The sequence below is a fragment of the Manis pentadactyla genome, chromosome 1 (genome assembly GCF_030020395.1).
Source record: "Manis pentadactyla isolate mManPen7 chromosome 1, mManPen7.hap1, whole genome shotgun sequence".
Classification (NCBI taxonomy): Eukaryota; Metazoa; Chordata; class Mammalia; order Pholidota; family Manidae; genus Manis; species Manis pentadactyla.
The window spans coordinates 55,745,345-55,760,251 of NC_080019.1; positions in this window are offsets into that span (position 1 = coordinate 55,745,345).

Here is a 14,907-nt window from a genome sequence, read left to right on the forward strand (position 1 = left end):
GGCAGAATGTGTGACAGTTAGAGTTCTGATCTGACTCTGATGTGAGGGCAATGGCCATAATGAGCTTCAGTTTTATGGGGAGGTATCACAGACGTCAATGCTGATTGTGGCAGGTCAGTTAAAGGGGCCTTTGCTAGGGTTAGGGTTTCCTGTAAGGGAATGCCTATTCAGATGATACGTTTACGGAGAGAATTTTTGTTCATTTCTGATGTGAGTGCGAGGGTGAGATTGAGGCTCAGGGTAAAGATGTGTCTCCTAGTTGGCATCAATGTTGAAGGCAAAGAATCTAGTACAGGGCTCGGGCCTAGGGTTAGGGTTAGTTTGTCAGTAAGATTTACAGTATCATAGAGTTATATTTAGAGATAGCATCTGACTCTGATGTGAGGGCGATAGCCAGATTGAGCTTCATGTTTATGGTACGGCATGACAGACATTGAAGCTGATGGTGTCGGTTCAGGTAAAGTGGCCAGGGCTAGAGTTAAGGTATTGTGTTCTGTGAGGTGTACAGGAAGGATAGGGGTATGGACAGACTTAGGGCTTGTCTCTGATGTGAGGGCAAGTGCGAGATTGAGGTTCAGGGTTACGGTGAATGGTGGGTCATGCCAATGTTTACGGTTAATGGACAGGTCCAAGAGTCATGGCTAGGTTTTGGATTAGTGGGTCGTTCTGTTATACAGAAAGGATAATTTTAGGATTAACGGTAGGGTCCAGCTCTGATGTGAGTGCGAGTGTGAAATTGCGATTCAGTGTTGAGGAGGTCCCTGGGTGATGTCAATGGTGTCGTTGTGTGGATAGGCCAAAGACTCAGTGCTAGGGTTAAAATTTTGTGTTCTCTCTGGTTTCTGGATACATGAGCATTATGGAAAGATTTAGGTTCTGGGTCTGATGTGACGGGGAGTGCAAGATGGTGGATCAGAGTTATGGTTAGGCATGGGTGATGTCACTGGACAATTTGAGGTGTAAGGACCTCGGGCCAGGGCTAGGGTTAAGGATAGGTTTTTGGGAAGTTGTAGAGGAATGGTATTGTTACGTTTAGACTTAGGTTCCTTCTCTTACGTTAGGGAGACTATGCGATTATGGTTCCAGGATTACAGTGAGGCAAGGTTGATATCCAAGGTGATGGTGGAGTTTCAGGAAACAGTTCTCGCTTGGGTTAGGGTAATGTAATCGTTAAAGGGTATGGGGTTTACGTGGATACGGCTCGGTTTTGCATCCTACTCTGATGTGAGGGGGAATGCCAGTTTGATCTTGATCATCATGGTGTGGCATAGGTGACATCAATGCTAATGCTGAGGATCCAGCTTAAGGGACCTTGTTTAGGGGCAGGGTTTTCAGAGAGGAAAAGTCTATGCAGAAGATATGGTTATATACCTAATTAGGGTGCAATTTTGATGTCAGGGCGAGTGTGAGGTCGAGTCACATGGTTGAGGGAGTCATAGGTGATATCAATGCTGAAGGCGAAATCTCTGGTCCATGGATCGGGTCTAGGTTTAGGTTGAGGTGTTTAATAAGGAGTACGGGTGATATAGGGTTACAGTTAGATTCGGATCCATCTCTGATGTCAGGGCGAGTGCAAGATTGAGTTTCATTTTAAGGTGAAGTGTGGATGACACTAATGATAAAGGTGAAGTGTCGGATTCTGACGCCAGGGCTAGGGCTGGAATTAGCTGTAAGTTAAGGTGTATGGGGCTGATTGAGTGTCAGTTAGAGTTCTGACCCGACTCTGATGTGAGGGCAATGGCCAGAATGAGCTTTAGCTTTATGGGGAGGAATGACAGACGCCAATGCTGATGGTGGCAGGTCAGTTAAAGGGGCCTGGGATAGGGTTAGGGGTTCCTGTGAGGGAAAGTCTATGCATATGATACGGTTACGGAGAGAATTTGGGTTCAATTCTGATGTGAGTGCTAGGGTGAGATTGAGGCTCAGGGTAAATATGTGCCTCCTATTCGGCAGCAATGTTGAAGGCGGAGTATCTAGTCCAGGGCTCGTGTCTAGGGTTAGGCTTAGGTGTTCAGTAAGATTTACAGGAACATACGGTTACATTTAGAGTTCGCATTGGAAACTGATGTGAGGGCGATGGCCAGTCTGAGCTTCAGATTTACTTTGCGGCATGACAGGCGTTGAAGCTGATGGCAAAGTTTAGGTAAAGTGGCCAGGATTAGTGATAGGGTATTGTGTTCTGTGAGGTGCACAGGAAGGCTAGGGTGAAGGACAGACTTAGGGCAGGTCTCTGATGTGAGGACACATTCGAGATTGAGGTTCAGGATTACGGTGAAACGTGCCTGATGCCAGTGGTTACGTTGAAAGGACAGGTAAAGAGTCATGGCTAGGCTTGAGATTAGTGGATCATTCTGTTCTTCAGAAAGGATAAGTTAAGGTCTAGGGTTAGGGTCCAGCTCTGATGTGAGTGCGACTCTGAAATTGCGATTCAGTGTTGAGGAGGGCCCTTGGTGATATCGATGCTGACGTTTTGTGGATAGGCCCAGGATTCAGTGCTAGGGTTTAAATTTTGTGTTCTCTCTGGTTTCCAGAGACATTAGCATTACGGAAAGAGTTAGGTTCTGGGTCTGATGTGACGGGGAGTGCAAGATGTTGGATCAGGTTTATGGAGAGGCATGGGTGACGTCAATGTTCCAGGTGAGCTGTCAGGAAAACTGGCCAGGGCTAGGCTTAGGGTTAGGTTTTTCGCTAGGTATAGAGAGAGGGTATTGTTACGTTTAGACATAGGTTCCTTCTCTTACGTTAGGGAGACTATGGGATTATGGTTCCAGGATTACAGTGAGGCAAGGGTGATATCCAAGGTGATGATGGAGTTTCAGGAAACAGGTCCGCGCTAGTGTTATTGTTATGTAATCGTTAAACGGTATATTGTTTACGTGGATACGGCTCGATTTTGGATCCTACTCTGATGTTAGGGCGTAGGCTAGATTGATCTTGATCATCATGGTGTGGCATAGGTGACGTCAATGCTGACGCTGAGGGTCCAGGTTATGGGACCTTGGTTAGGGGTAGGGTTTTCTGTAAGGAAAAGGCTATGCAGAAGATATGGTTATTGACATAATTAGGGTGAAATTTTGATGTCAGGGCGAGTGTGAAGTCGAGTCACAGGGTTGAGGGAGTCATAGGTGATATCAATGCTGAAGGCGAAATCTCTGGTCAAAGGATCGGGTCTTGGGTTAGGTTGAGGAGTTTGTTAAGGAGTACAGGTGATATAGGGTAACAGATTCGGATCCATCTCTGATGTGAGGGAGAGTGCAAGATTAAGTTTCATTTTAAGGTGAAGTATGGGTGACACTAATGCTAAAGGTGAAGTGTAGGATCCTGACGCCAGGGCAAGGGCTGGAATTAGTTGTAAGTTAAGGTTTATGGGGCAGAATGTGTGACAGTTAGAGTTCTGATCTGACTCTGATGTGAGGGCAATGGCCATAATGAGCTTCAGTTTTATGGGGAGGTATCACAGACGTCAATGCTGATTGTGGCAGGTCAGTTAAAGGGGCCTTTGCTAGGGTTAGGGTTTCCTGTAAGGGAATGCCTATTCAGATGATACGTTTACGGAGAGAATTTTTGTTCATTTCTGATGTGAGTGCGAGGGTGAGATTGAGGCTCAGGGTAAAGATGTGTCTCCTAGTTGGCATCAATGTTGAAGGCAAAGAATCTAGTACAGGGCTCGGGCCTAGGGTTAGGGTTAGTTTGTCAGTAAGATTTACAGTATCATAGAGTTATATTTAGAGATAGCATCTGACTCTGATGTGAGGGCGATAGCCAGATTGAGCTTCATGTTTATGGTACGGCATGACAGACATTGAAGCTGATGGTGTCGGTTCAGGTAAAGTGGCCAGGGCTAGAGTTAAGGTATTGTGTTCTGTGAGGTGTACAGGAAGGATAGGGGTATGGACAGACTTAGGGCTTGTCTCTGATGTGAGGGCAAGTGCGAGATTGAGGTTCAGGGTTACGGTGAATGGTGGGTCATGCCAATGTTTACGGTTAATGGACAGGTCCAAGAGTCATGGCTAGGTTTTGGATTAGTGGGTCGTTCTGTTATACAGAAAGGATAATTTTAGGATTAACGGTAGGGTCCAGCTCTGATGTGAGTGCGAGTGTGAAATTGCGATTCAGTGTTGAGGAGGTCCCTGGGTGATGTCAATGGTGTCGTTGTGTGGATAGGCCAAAGACTCAGTGCTAGGGTTAAAATTTTGTGTTCTCTCTGGTTTCTGGATACATGAGCATTATGGAAAGATTTAGGTTCTGGGTCTGATGTGACGGGGAGTGCAAGATGGTGGATCAGAGTTATGGTTAGGCATGGGTGATGTCACTGGACAATTTGAGGTGTAAGGACCTCGGGCCAGGGCTAGGGTTAAGGATAGGTTTTTGGGAAGTTGTAGAGGAATGGTATTGTTACGTTTAGACTTAGGTTCCTTCTCTTACGTTAGGGAGACTATGCGATTATGGTTCCAGGATTACAGTGAGGCAAGGTTGATATCCAAGGTGATGGTGGAGTTTCAGGAAACAGTTCTCGCTTGGGTTAGGGTAATGTAATCGTTAAAGGGTATGGGGTTTACGTGGATACGGCTCGGTTTTGCATCCTACTCTGATGTGAGGGGGAATGCCAGTTTGATCTTGATCATCATGGTGTGGCATAGGTGACATCAATGCTAATGCTGAGGATCCAGCTTAAGGGACCTTGTTTAGGGGCAGGGTTTTCAGAGAGGAAAAGTCTATGCAGAAGATATGGTTATATACCTAATTAGGGTGCAATTTTGATGTCAGGGCGAGTGTGAGGTCGAGTCACATGGTTGAGGGAGTCATAGGTGATATCAATGCTGAAGGCGAAATCTCTGGTCCATGGATCGGGTCTAGGTTTAGGTTGAGGTGTTTAATAAGGAGTACGGGTGATATAGGGTTACAGTTAGATTCGGATCCATCTCTGATGTCAGGGCGAGTGCAAGATTGAGTTTCATTTTAAGGTGAAGTGTGGATGACACTAATGATAAAGGTGAAGTGTCGGATTCTGACGCCAGGGCTAGGGCTGGAATTAGCTGTAAGTTAAGGTGTATGGGGCTGATTGAGTGTCAGTTAGAGTTCTGACCCGACTCTGATGTGAGGGCAATGGCCAGAATGAGCTTTAGCTTTATGGGGAGGAATGACAGACGCCAATGCTGATGGTGGCAGGTCAGTTAAAGGGGCCTGGGATAGGGTTAGGGGTTCCTGTGAGGGAAAGTCTATGCATATGATACGGTTACGGAGAGAATTTGGGTTCAATTCTGATGTGAGTGCTAGGGTGAGATTGAGGCTCAGGGTAAATATGTGCCTCCTATTCGGCAGCAATGTTGAAGGCGGAGTATCTAGTCCAGGGCTCGTGTCTAGGGTTAGGCTTAGGTGTTCAGTAAGATTTACAGGAACATACGGTTACATTTAGAGTTCGCATTGGAAACTGATGTGAGGGCGATGGCCAGTCTGAGCTTCAGATTTACTTTGCGGCATGACAGGCGTTGAAGCTGATGGCAAAGTTTAGGTAAAGTGGCCAGGATTAGTGATAGGGTATTGTGTTCTGTGAGGTGCACAGGAAGGCTAGGGTGAAGGACAGACTTAGGGCAGGTCTCTGATGTGAGGACACATTCGAGATTGAGGTTCAGGATTACGGTGAAACGTGCCTGATGCCAGTGGTTACGTTGAAAGGACAGGTAAAGAGTCATGGCTAGGCTTGAGATTAGTGGATCATTCTGTTCTTCAGAAAGGATAAGTTAAGGTCTAGGGTTAGGGTCCAGCTCTGATGTGAGTGCGACTCTGAAATTGCGATTCAGTGTTGAGGAGGGCCCTTGGTGATATCGATGCTGACGTTTTGTGGATAGGCCCAGGATTCAGTGCTAGGGTTTAAATTTTGTGTTCTCTCTGGTTTCCAGAGACATTAGCATTACGGAAAGAGTTAGGTTCTGGGTCTGATGTGACGGGGAGTGCAAGATGTTGGATCAGGTTTATGGAGAGGCATGGGTGACGTCAATGTTCCAGGTGAGCTGTCAGGAAAACTGGCCAGGGCTAGGCTTAGGGTTAGGTTTTTCGCTAGGTATAGAGAGAGGGTATTGTTACGTTTAGACATAGGTTCCTTCTCTTACGTTAGGGAGACTATGGGATTATGGTTCCAGGATTACAGTGAGGCAAGGGTGATATCCAAGGTGATGATGGAGTTTCAGGAAACAGGTCCGCGCTAGTGTTATTGTTATGTAATCGTTAAACGGTATATTGTTTACGTGGATACGGCTCGATTTTGGATCCTACTCTGATGTTAGGGCGTAGGCTAGATTGATCTTGATCATCATGGTGTGGCATAGGTGACGTCAATGCTGACGCTGAGGGTCCAGGTTATGGGACCTTGGTTAGGGGTAGGGTTTTCTGTAAGGAAAAGGCTATGCAGAAGATATGGTTATTGACATAATTAGGGTGAAATTTTGATGTCAGGGCGAGTGTGAAGTCGAGTCACAGGGTTGAGGGAGTCATAGGTGATATCAATGCTGAAGGCGAAATCTCTGGTCAAAGGATCGGGTCTTGGGTTAGGTTGAGGAGTTTGTTAAGGAGTACAGGTGATACAGGGTAACAGATTCGGATCCATCTCTGATGTGAGGGAGAGTGCAAGATTAAGTTTCATTTTAAGGTGAAGTATGGGTGACACTAATGCTAAAGGTGAAGTGTAGGATCCTGACGCCAGGGCAAGGGCTGGAATTAGTTGTAAGTTAAGGTTTATGGGGCAGAATGTGTGACAGTTAGAGTTCTGATCTGACTCTGATGTGAGGGCAATGGCCATAATGAGCTTCAGTTTTATGGGGAGGTATCACAGACGTCAATGCTGATTGTGGCAGGTCAGTTAAAGGGGCCTTTGCTAGGGTTAATGTTTCCTGTAAGGGAATGCCTATTCAGATGATACGTTTACGGAGAGAATTTTTGTTCATTTCTGATGTGAGTGCGAGGGTGAGATTGAGGCTCAGGGTAAAGATGTGTCTCCTAGTTGGCATCAATGTTGAAGGCAAAGAATCTAGTACAGGGCTCGGGCCTAGGGTTAGGGTTAGTTTGTCAGTAAGATTTACAGTATCATAGAGTTATATTTAGAGATAGCATCTGACTCTGATGTGAGGGCGATAGCCAGATTGAGCTTCATGTTTATGGTACGGCATGACAGACATTGAAGCTGATGGTGTCGGTTCAGGTAAAGTGGCCAGGGCTAGAGTTAAGGTATTGTGTTCTGTGAGGTGTACAGGAAGGATAGGGGTATGGACAGACTTAGGGCTTGTCTCTGATGTGAGGGCAAGTGCGAGATTGAGGTTCAGGGTTACGGTGAATGGTGGGTCATGCCAATGTTTACGGTTAATGGACAGGTCCAAGAGTCATGGCTAGGTTTTGGATTAGTGGGTCGTTCTGTTATACAGAAAGGATAATTTTAGGATTAACGGTAGGGTCCAGCTCTGATGTGAGTGCGAGTGTGAAATTGCGATTCAGTGTTGAGGAGGTCCCTGGGTGATGTCAATGGTGTCGTTGTGTGGATAGGCCAAAGACTCAGTGCTAGGGTTAAAATTTTGTGTTCTCTCTGGTTTCTGGATACATGAGCATTATGGAAAGATTTAGGTTCTGGGTCTGATGTGACGGGGAGTGCAAGATGGTGGATCAGAGTTATGGTTAGGCATGGGTGATGTCACTGGACAATTTGAGGTGTAAGGACCTCGGGCCAGGGCTAGGGTTAAGGATAGGTTTTTGGGAAGTTGTAGAGGAATGGTATTGTTACGTTTAGACTTAGGTTCCTTCTCTTACGTTAGGGAGACTATGCGATTATGGTTCCAGGATTACAGTGAGGCAAGGTTGATATCCAAGGTGATGGTGGAGTTTCAGGAAACAGTTCTCGCTTGGGTTAGGGTAATGTAATCGTTAAAGGGTATGGGGTTTACGTGGATACGGCTCGGTTTTGCATCCTACTCTGATGTGAGGGGGAATGCCAGTTTGATCTTGATCATCATGGTGTGGCATAGGTGACATCAATGCTAATGCTGAGGATCCAGCTTAAGGGACCTTGTTTAGGGGCAGGGTTTTCAGAGAGGAAAAGTCTATGCAGAAGATATGGTTATATACCTAATTAGGGTGCAATTTTGATGTCAGGGCGAGTGTGAGGTCGAGTCACATGGTTGAGGGAGTCATAGGTGATATCAATGCTGAAGGCGAAATCTCTGGTCCATGGATCGGGTCTAGGTTTAGGTTGAGGTGTTTAATAAGGAGTACGGGTGATATAGGGTTACAGTTAGATTCGGATCCATCTCTGATGTGAGGGCGAGTGCAAGATTGAGTTTCATTTTAAGGTGAAGTGTGGATGACACTAATGATAAAGGTGAAGTGTCGGATTCTGACGCCAGGGCTAGGGCTGGAATTAGCTGTAAGTTAAAGTGTATGGGGCTGATTGAGTGTCAGTTAGAGTTCTGACCCGACTCTGATGTGAGGGCAATGGCCAGAATGAGCTTTAGCTTTATGGGGAGGAATGACAGACGCCAATGCTGATGGTGGCAGGTCAGTTAAAGGGGCCTGGGATAGGGTTAGGGGTTCCTGTGAGGGAAAGTCTATGCATATGATACGGTTACGGAGAGAATTTGGGTTCAATTCTGATGTGAGTGCTAGGGTGAGATTGAGGCTCAGGGTAAATATGTGCCTCCTATTCGGCAGCAATGTTGAAGGCGGAGTATCTAGTCCAGGGCTCGTGTCTAGGGTTAGGCTTAGGTGTTCAGTAAGATTTACAGGAACATACGGTTACATTTAGAGTTCGCATCGGAAACTGATGTGAGGGCGATGGCCAGTCTGAGCTTCAGATTTACTTTGCGGCATGACAGGCGTTGAAGCTGATGGCAAAGTTTAGGTAAAGTGGCCAGGATTAGTGATAGGGTATTGTGTTCTGTGAGGTGCACAGGAAGGCTAGGGTGAAGGACAGACTTAGGGCAGGTCTCTGATGTGAGGACACGTTCGAGATTGAGGTTCAGGATTACGGTGAAACGTGCCTGATGCCAGTGGTTACGTTGAAAGGACAGGTAAAGAGTCATGGCTAGGGTTGAGATTAGTGGGTCATTCTGTTCTTCAGAAAGGATAAGTTAAGGTCTAGGGTTAGGGTCCAGCTCTGATGTGAGTGCGACTCTGAAATTGCGATTCAGTGTTGAGGAGGGCCCTTGGTGATATCGATGCTGACGTTTTGTGGATAGGCCCAGGATTCAGTGCTAGGGTTTAAATTTTGTGTTCTCTCTGGTTTCCAGAGACATTAGCATTACGGAAAGAGTTAGGTTCTGGGTCTGATGTGACGGGGAGTGCAAGATGTTGGATCAGGTTTATGGAGAGGCATGGGTGACGTCAATGTTCCAGGTGAGCTGTCAGGAAAACTGGCCAGGGCTAGGCTTAGGGTTAGGTTTTTCGCTAGGTATAGAGAGAGGGTATTGTTACGTTTAGACATAGGTTCCTTCTCTTACGTTAGGGAGACTATGGGATTATGGTTCCAGGATTACAGTGAGGCAAGGGTGATATCCAAGGTGATGATGGAGTTTCAGGAAACAGGTCCGCGCTAGTGTTATTGTTATGTAATCGTTAAACGGTATATTGTTTACGTGGATACGGCTCGATTTTGGATCCTACTCTGATGTTAGGGCGTAGGCTAGATTGATCTTGATCATCATGGTGTGGCATAGGTGACGTCAATGCTGACGCTGAGGGTCCAGGTTATGGGACCTTGGTTAGGGGTAGGGTTTTCTGTAAGGAAAAGGCTATGCAGAAGATATGGTTATTGACATAATTAGGGTGAAATTTTGATGTCAGGGCGAGTGTGAAGTCGAGTCACAGGGTTGAGGGAGTCATAGGTGATATCAATGCTGAAGGCGAAATCTCTGGTCAAAGGATCGGGTCTTGGGTTAGGTTGAGGAGTTTGTTAAGGAGTACGGGTGATATAGGGTAACAGATTCGGATCCATCTCTGATGTGAGGGAGAGTGCAAGATTAAGTTTCATTTTAAGGTGAAGTATGGGTGACACTAATGCTAAAGGTGAAGTGTAGGATCCTGACGCCAGGGCAAGGGCTGGAATTAGTTGTAAGTTAAGGTTTATGGGGCAGAATGTGTGACAGTTAGAGTTCTGATCTGACTCTGATGTGAGGGCAATGGCCATAATGAGCTTCAGTTTTATGGGGAGGTATCACAGACGTCAATGCTGATGGTGGCAGGTCAGTTAAAGGGGCCTTTGCTAGGGTTAGGGTTTCCTGTAAGGGAATGCCTATTCAGATGATACGTTTACGGAGAGAATTTTTGTTCATTTCTGATGTGAGTGCGAGGGTGAGATTGAGGCTCAGGGTAAAGATGTGTCTCCTAGTTGGCATCAATGTTGAAGGCAAAGAATCTAGTACAGGGCTCGGGCCTAGGGTTAGGGTTAGTTTGTCAGTAAGATTTACAGTATCATAGAGTTATATTTAGAGATAGCATCTGACTCTGATGTGAGGGCGATAGCCAGATTGAGCTTCATGTTTATGGTACGGCATGACAGACATTGAAGCTGATGGTGTCGGTTCAGGTAAAGTGGCCAGGGCTAGAGTTAAGGTATTGTGTTCTGTGAGGTGTACAGGAAGGATAGGGGTATGGACAGACTTAGGGCTTGTCTCTGATGTGAGGGCAAGTGCGAGATTGAGGTTCAGGGTTACGGTGAATGGTGGGTCATGCCAATGTTTACGGTTAATGGACAGGTCCAAGAGTCATGGCTAGGTTTTGGATTAGTGGGTCGTTCTGTTATACAGAAAGGATAATTTTAGGATTAACGGTAGGGTCCAGCTCTGATGTGAGTGCGAGTGTGAAATTGCGATTCAGTGTTGAGGAGGTCCCTGGGTGATGTCAATGGTGTCGTTGTGTGGATAGGCCAAAGACTCAGTGCTAGGGTTAAAATTTTGTGTTCTCTCTGGTTTCTGGATACATGAGCATTATGGAAAGATTTAGGTTCTGGGTCTGATGTGACGGGGAGTGCAAGATGGTGGATCAGAGTTATGGTTAGGCATGGGTGATGTCACTGGACAATTTGAGGTGTAAGGACCTCGGGCCAGGGCTAGGGTTATGGATAGGTTTTTGGGAAGCTGTAGAGGAATGGTATTGTTACGTTTAGACTTAGGTTCCTTCTCTTACGTTAGGGAGACTATGCGATTATGGTTCCAGGATTACAGTGAGGCAAGGTTGATATCCAAGGTGATGGTGGAGTTTCAGGAATCAGTTCTCGCTTGGGTTAGGGTAATGTAATCGTTAAAGGGTATGGGGTTTACGTGGATACGGCTCGGTTTTGCATCCTACTCTGATGTGAGGGGGAATGCCAGTTTGATCTTGATCATCATGGTGTGGCATAGGTGACATCAATGCTAATGCTGAGGATCCTGCTTAAGGGACCTTGTTTAGGGGCAGGGTTTTCAGAGAGGAAAAGTCTATGCATAAGATATGGTTATATACCTAATTAGGGTGCAATTTTGATGTCAGGGCGAGTGTGAGGTCGAGTCACATGGTGGAGGGAGTCATAGGTGATATCAATGCTGAAGGCGAAATCTCTGGTCCATGGATCGGGTCTAGGTTTAGGTTGAGGTGTTTAATAAGGAGTACGGGTGATATAGGGTTACAGTTAGATTCGGATCCATCTCTGATGTGAGGGCGAGTGCAAGATTGAGTTTCATTTTAAGGTGAAGTGTGGATGACACTAATGATAAAGGTGAAGTGTCGGATTCTGACGCCAGGGCTAGGGCTGGAATTAGCTGTAAGTTAAAGTGTATGGGGCTGATTGAGTGTCAGTTAGAGTTCTGACCCGACTCTGATGTGAGGGCAATGGCCAGAATGAGCTTTAGCTTTATGGGGAGGAATGACAGACGCCAATGCTGATGGTGGCAGGTCAGTTAAAGGGGCCTGGGATAGGGTTAGGGGTTCCTGTGAGGGAAAGTCTATGCATATGATACGGTTACGGAGAGAATTTGGGTTCAATTCTGATGTGAGTGCTAGGGTGAGATTGAGGCTCAGGGTAAATATATGCCTCCTATTCGGCAGCAATGTTGAAGGCGGAGTATCTAGTCCAGGGCTCGTGTCTAGGGTTAGGCTTAGGTGTTCAGTAAGATTTACAGGATCATACGGTTACATTTAGAGTTCGCATCGGAAACTGATGTGAGGGCGATGGCCAGTCTGAGCTTCAGATTTACTTTGCGGCATGACAGGCGTTGAAGCTGATGGCAAAGTTTAGGTAAAGTGGCCAGGATTAGTGATAGGGTATTGTGTTCTGTGAGGTGCACAGGAAGGCTAGGGTGAAGGACAGACTTAGGGCAGGTCTCTGATGTGAGGACACGTTCGAGATTGAGGTTCAGGATTACGGTGAAACGTGCCTGATGCCAGTGGTTACGTTGAAAGGACAGGTAAAGAGTCATGGCTAGGGTTGAGATTAGTGGGTCATTCTGTTCTTCAGAAAGGATAAGTTAAGGTCTAGGGTTAGGGTCCAGCTCTGATGTGAGTGCGACTCTGAAATTGCGATTCAGTGTTGAGGAGGGCCCTTGGTGATATCGATGCTGACGTTTTGTGGATAGGCCCAGGATTCAGTGCTAGGGTTTAAATTTTGTGTTCTCTCTGGTTTCCAGAGACATTAGCATTACGGAAAGAGTTAGGTTCTGGGTCTGATGTGACGGGGAGTGCAAGATGTTGGATCAGGTTTATGGAGAGGCATGGGTGACGTCAATGTTCCAGGTGAGCTGTCAGGAAAACTGGCCAGGGCTAGGCTTAGGGTTAGGTTTTTCGCTAGGTATAGAGAGAGGGTATTGTTACGTTTAGACATAGGTTCCTTCTCTTACGTTAGGGAGACTATGGGATTATGGTTCCAGGATTACAGTGAGGCAAGGGTGATATCCAAGTTGATGGTGGAGTTTCAGGAAACAGGTCCGCGCTAGTGTTATTGTTATGTAATCGTTAAACGGTATAGGGTTTACGTGGATACGGCTCGATTTTGGATCCTACTCTGATGTTAGGGCGTAGGCTAGATTGATCTTGATCATCATGGTGTGGCATAGGTGACGTCAATGCTGACGCTGAGGGTCCAGGTTAAGGGACCTTGGTTAGGGGTAGGGTTTTCTGTAAGGAAAAGGCTATGCAGAAGATATGGTTATTGACATAATTATGGTGAAATTTTGATGTCAGGGCGAGTGTGAGGTCGAGTCACAGGGTTGAGGGAGTCATAGGTGATATCAATGCTGAAGGCGAAATCTCTGGTCAAAGGATCGGGTCTTGGGTTAGGTTGAGGAGTTTGTTAAGGAGTACGGATGATATAGGGTAACAGATTTGGATCCATCTCTGATGTGAGGGAGAGTGCAAGATTAAGTTTCATTTTAAGGTGAAGTATGGGTGACACTAATGCTAAAGCTGAAGTGTCGGATCCTGACGCCAGGGCTAGGGCTGGAATTAGTTGTAAGTTAAGGTGTATGGGGCTGATTGAGTGACAGTTAGAGTTCTGATCTGACTCTGATGTGAGTGCAATGGCCAGAATGAGCTTTAGTTTTATGGGGAGGAATGACAGACGCCAATGTTGATGGTGGCAGGTCAGTTAAAGGGGCCTGGTCTAGGGTTAGGGTTTCCTGTGAGGGAAAGTCTATATATACGATACGGTAACGGAGAGAATTTGGGTTCAATTCTGATGTGAGTGCGAGGGTGAGATTGAGGCTCAGGGTAAAAATGTGCCTCCTAGTCGGCAGCAATGTTGAAGGCGGAGTATCTAGTCCAGGGCTCGTGTCTAGGGTTAGGCTTAGGTGTTCAGTAAGATATACAGGAACATAGAGTTACATTTAGAGTTCGCATCTGACACTGATGTGAGGGCGATGGCCAGACTGAGCTTCAGGTTTACTTTGCGGCATGACAGATGTTGAAGCTGATGGCAAAGATTAGGTAAAGTGGCCAGGGTTAGAGATAGGGTATTGTGTTCTGTGAGGTATACAGGTAGGATAGGGTGAAGGACAGACTTAGGGCTGGTCTCTGATGTGAGGGCAAGTTCGAGATTGAGGTTCAGGATTACGGTGAAGCGTGCCTGATGCCAGAGGTTACTTTGAAAGGAAAGGTAAAGAGTCATGGGTAGGGTTGAGATTAGTGGGTCATTCTGTTCTTCAGAAAGGATAAGATAAGGATTAGGGTTAGGGTCCAGCTCTGATGTGAGTGCGACTCTGAAATTGCGTTTCAGTGTTGAGGAGGGCCCTTGGAGATGTCGATGCTGACGTTTTGTGGATAGGCCCAGGATTCAGTGCTAGGGTTAAAATTTTGTGTTCTCTCTGGTTTCCAGAGTCATTAGCATTACGGAAAGAGTTAGGTTCTGGGTCTGATGTGACGGGGAGTGCAAGATGTTGGATCAGGTTTATGGTGAGGCATGGTTGACGTCAATGTGCCAGGTGATCTGCCAGGACCACTGGCCAAGGGCTAGGCTTAGGGTTAGGTTTTTCTATAGGTGTAGAGAGAGGGTATTGTTACATTTAGACATAGGGTCCTTCTCTTAGGGCGAATTAGGGCGAATGTGCGCTTCAGTTCCAGGATTACAGTGAGGCAATTGTGGTATCCATGTTGATTTTGGAGTTTCAGGCCACAGGTAGGCGCTAGGGTTAGGGTTATGTAATCGTAAAAGGGTATGGGGCTTACGAGGATATGGCTCAATTTTGGATCCTACTCTGATGTGAGGGCAATGGCCAGATTGATCTTGATCATCATGGTGTGACATAGGTGACGTCAATGCTGACGCTGAGGGTCCAGGTTAAGGGACCTTGGTTAGGGGTAGGGTTTTCTGTAAAAATATGTCTATGCAGAAGATATGGTTACGGACATAATTATGGTGAAATTTAATGTTAGGGCGAGTGTGAGGTCGAGTCACTGGTTTGA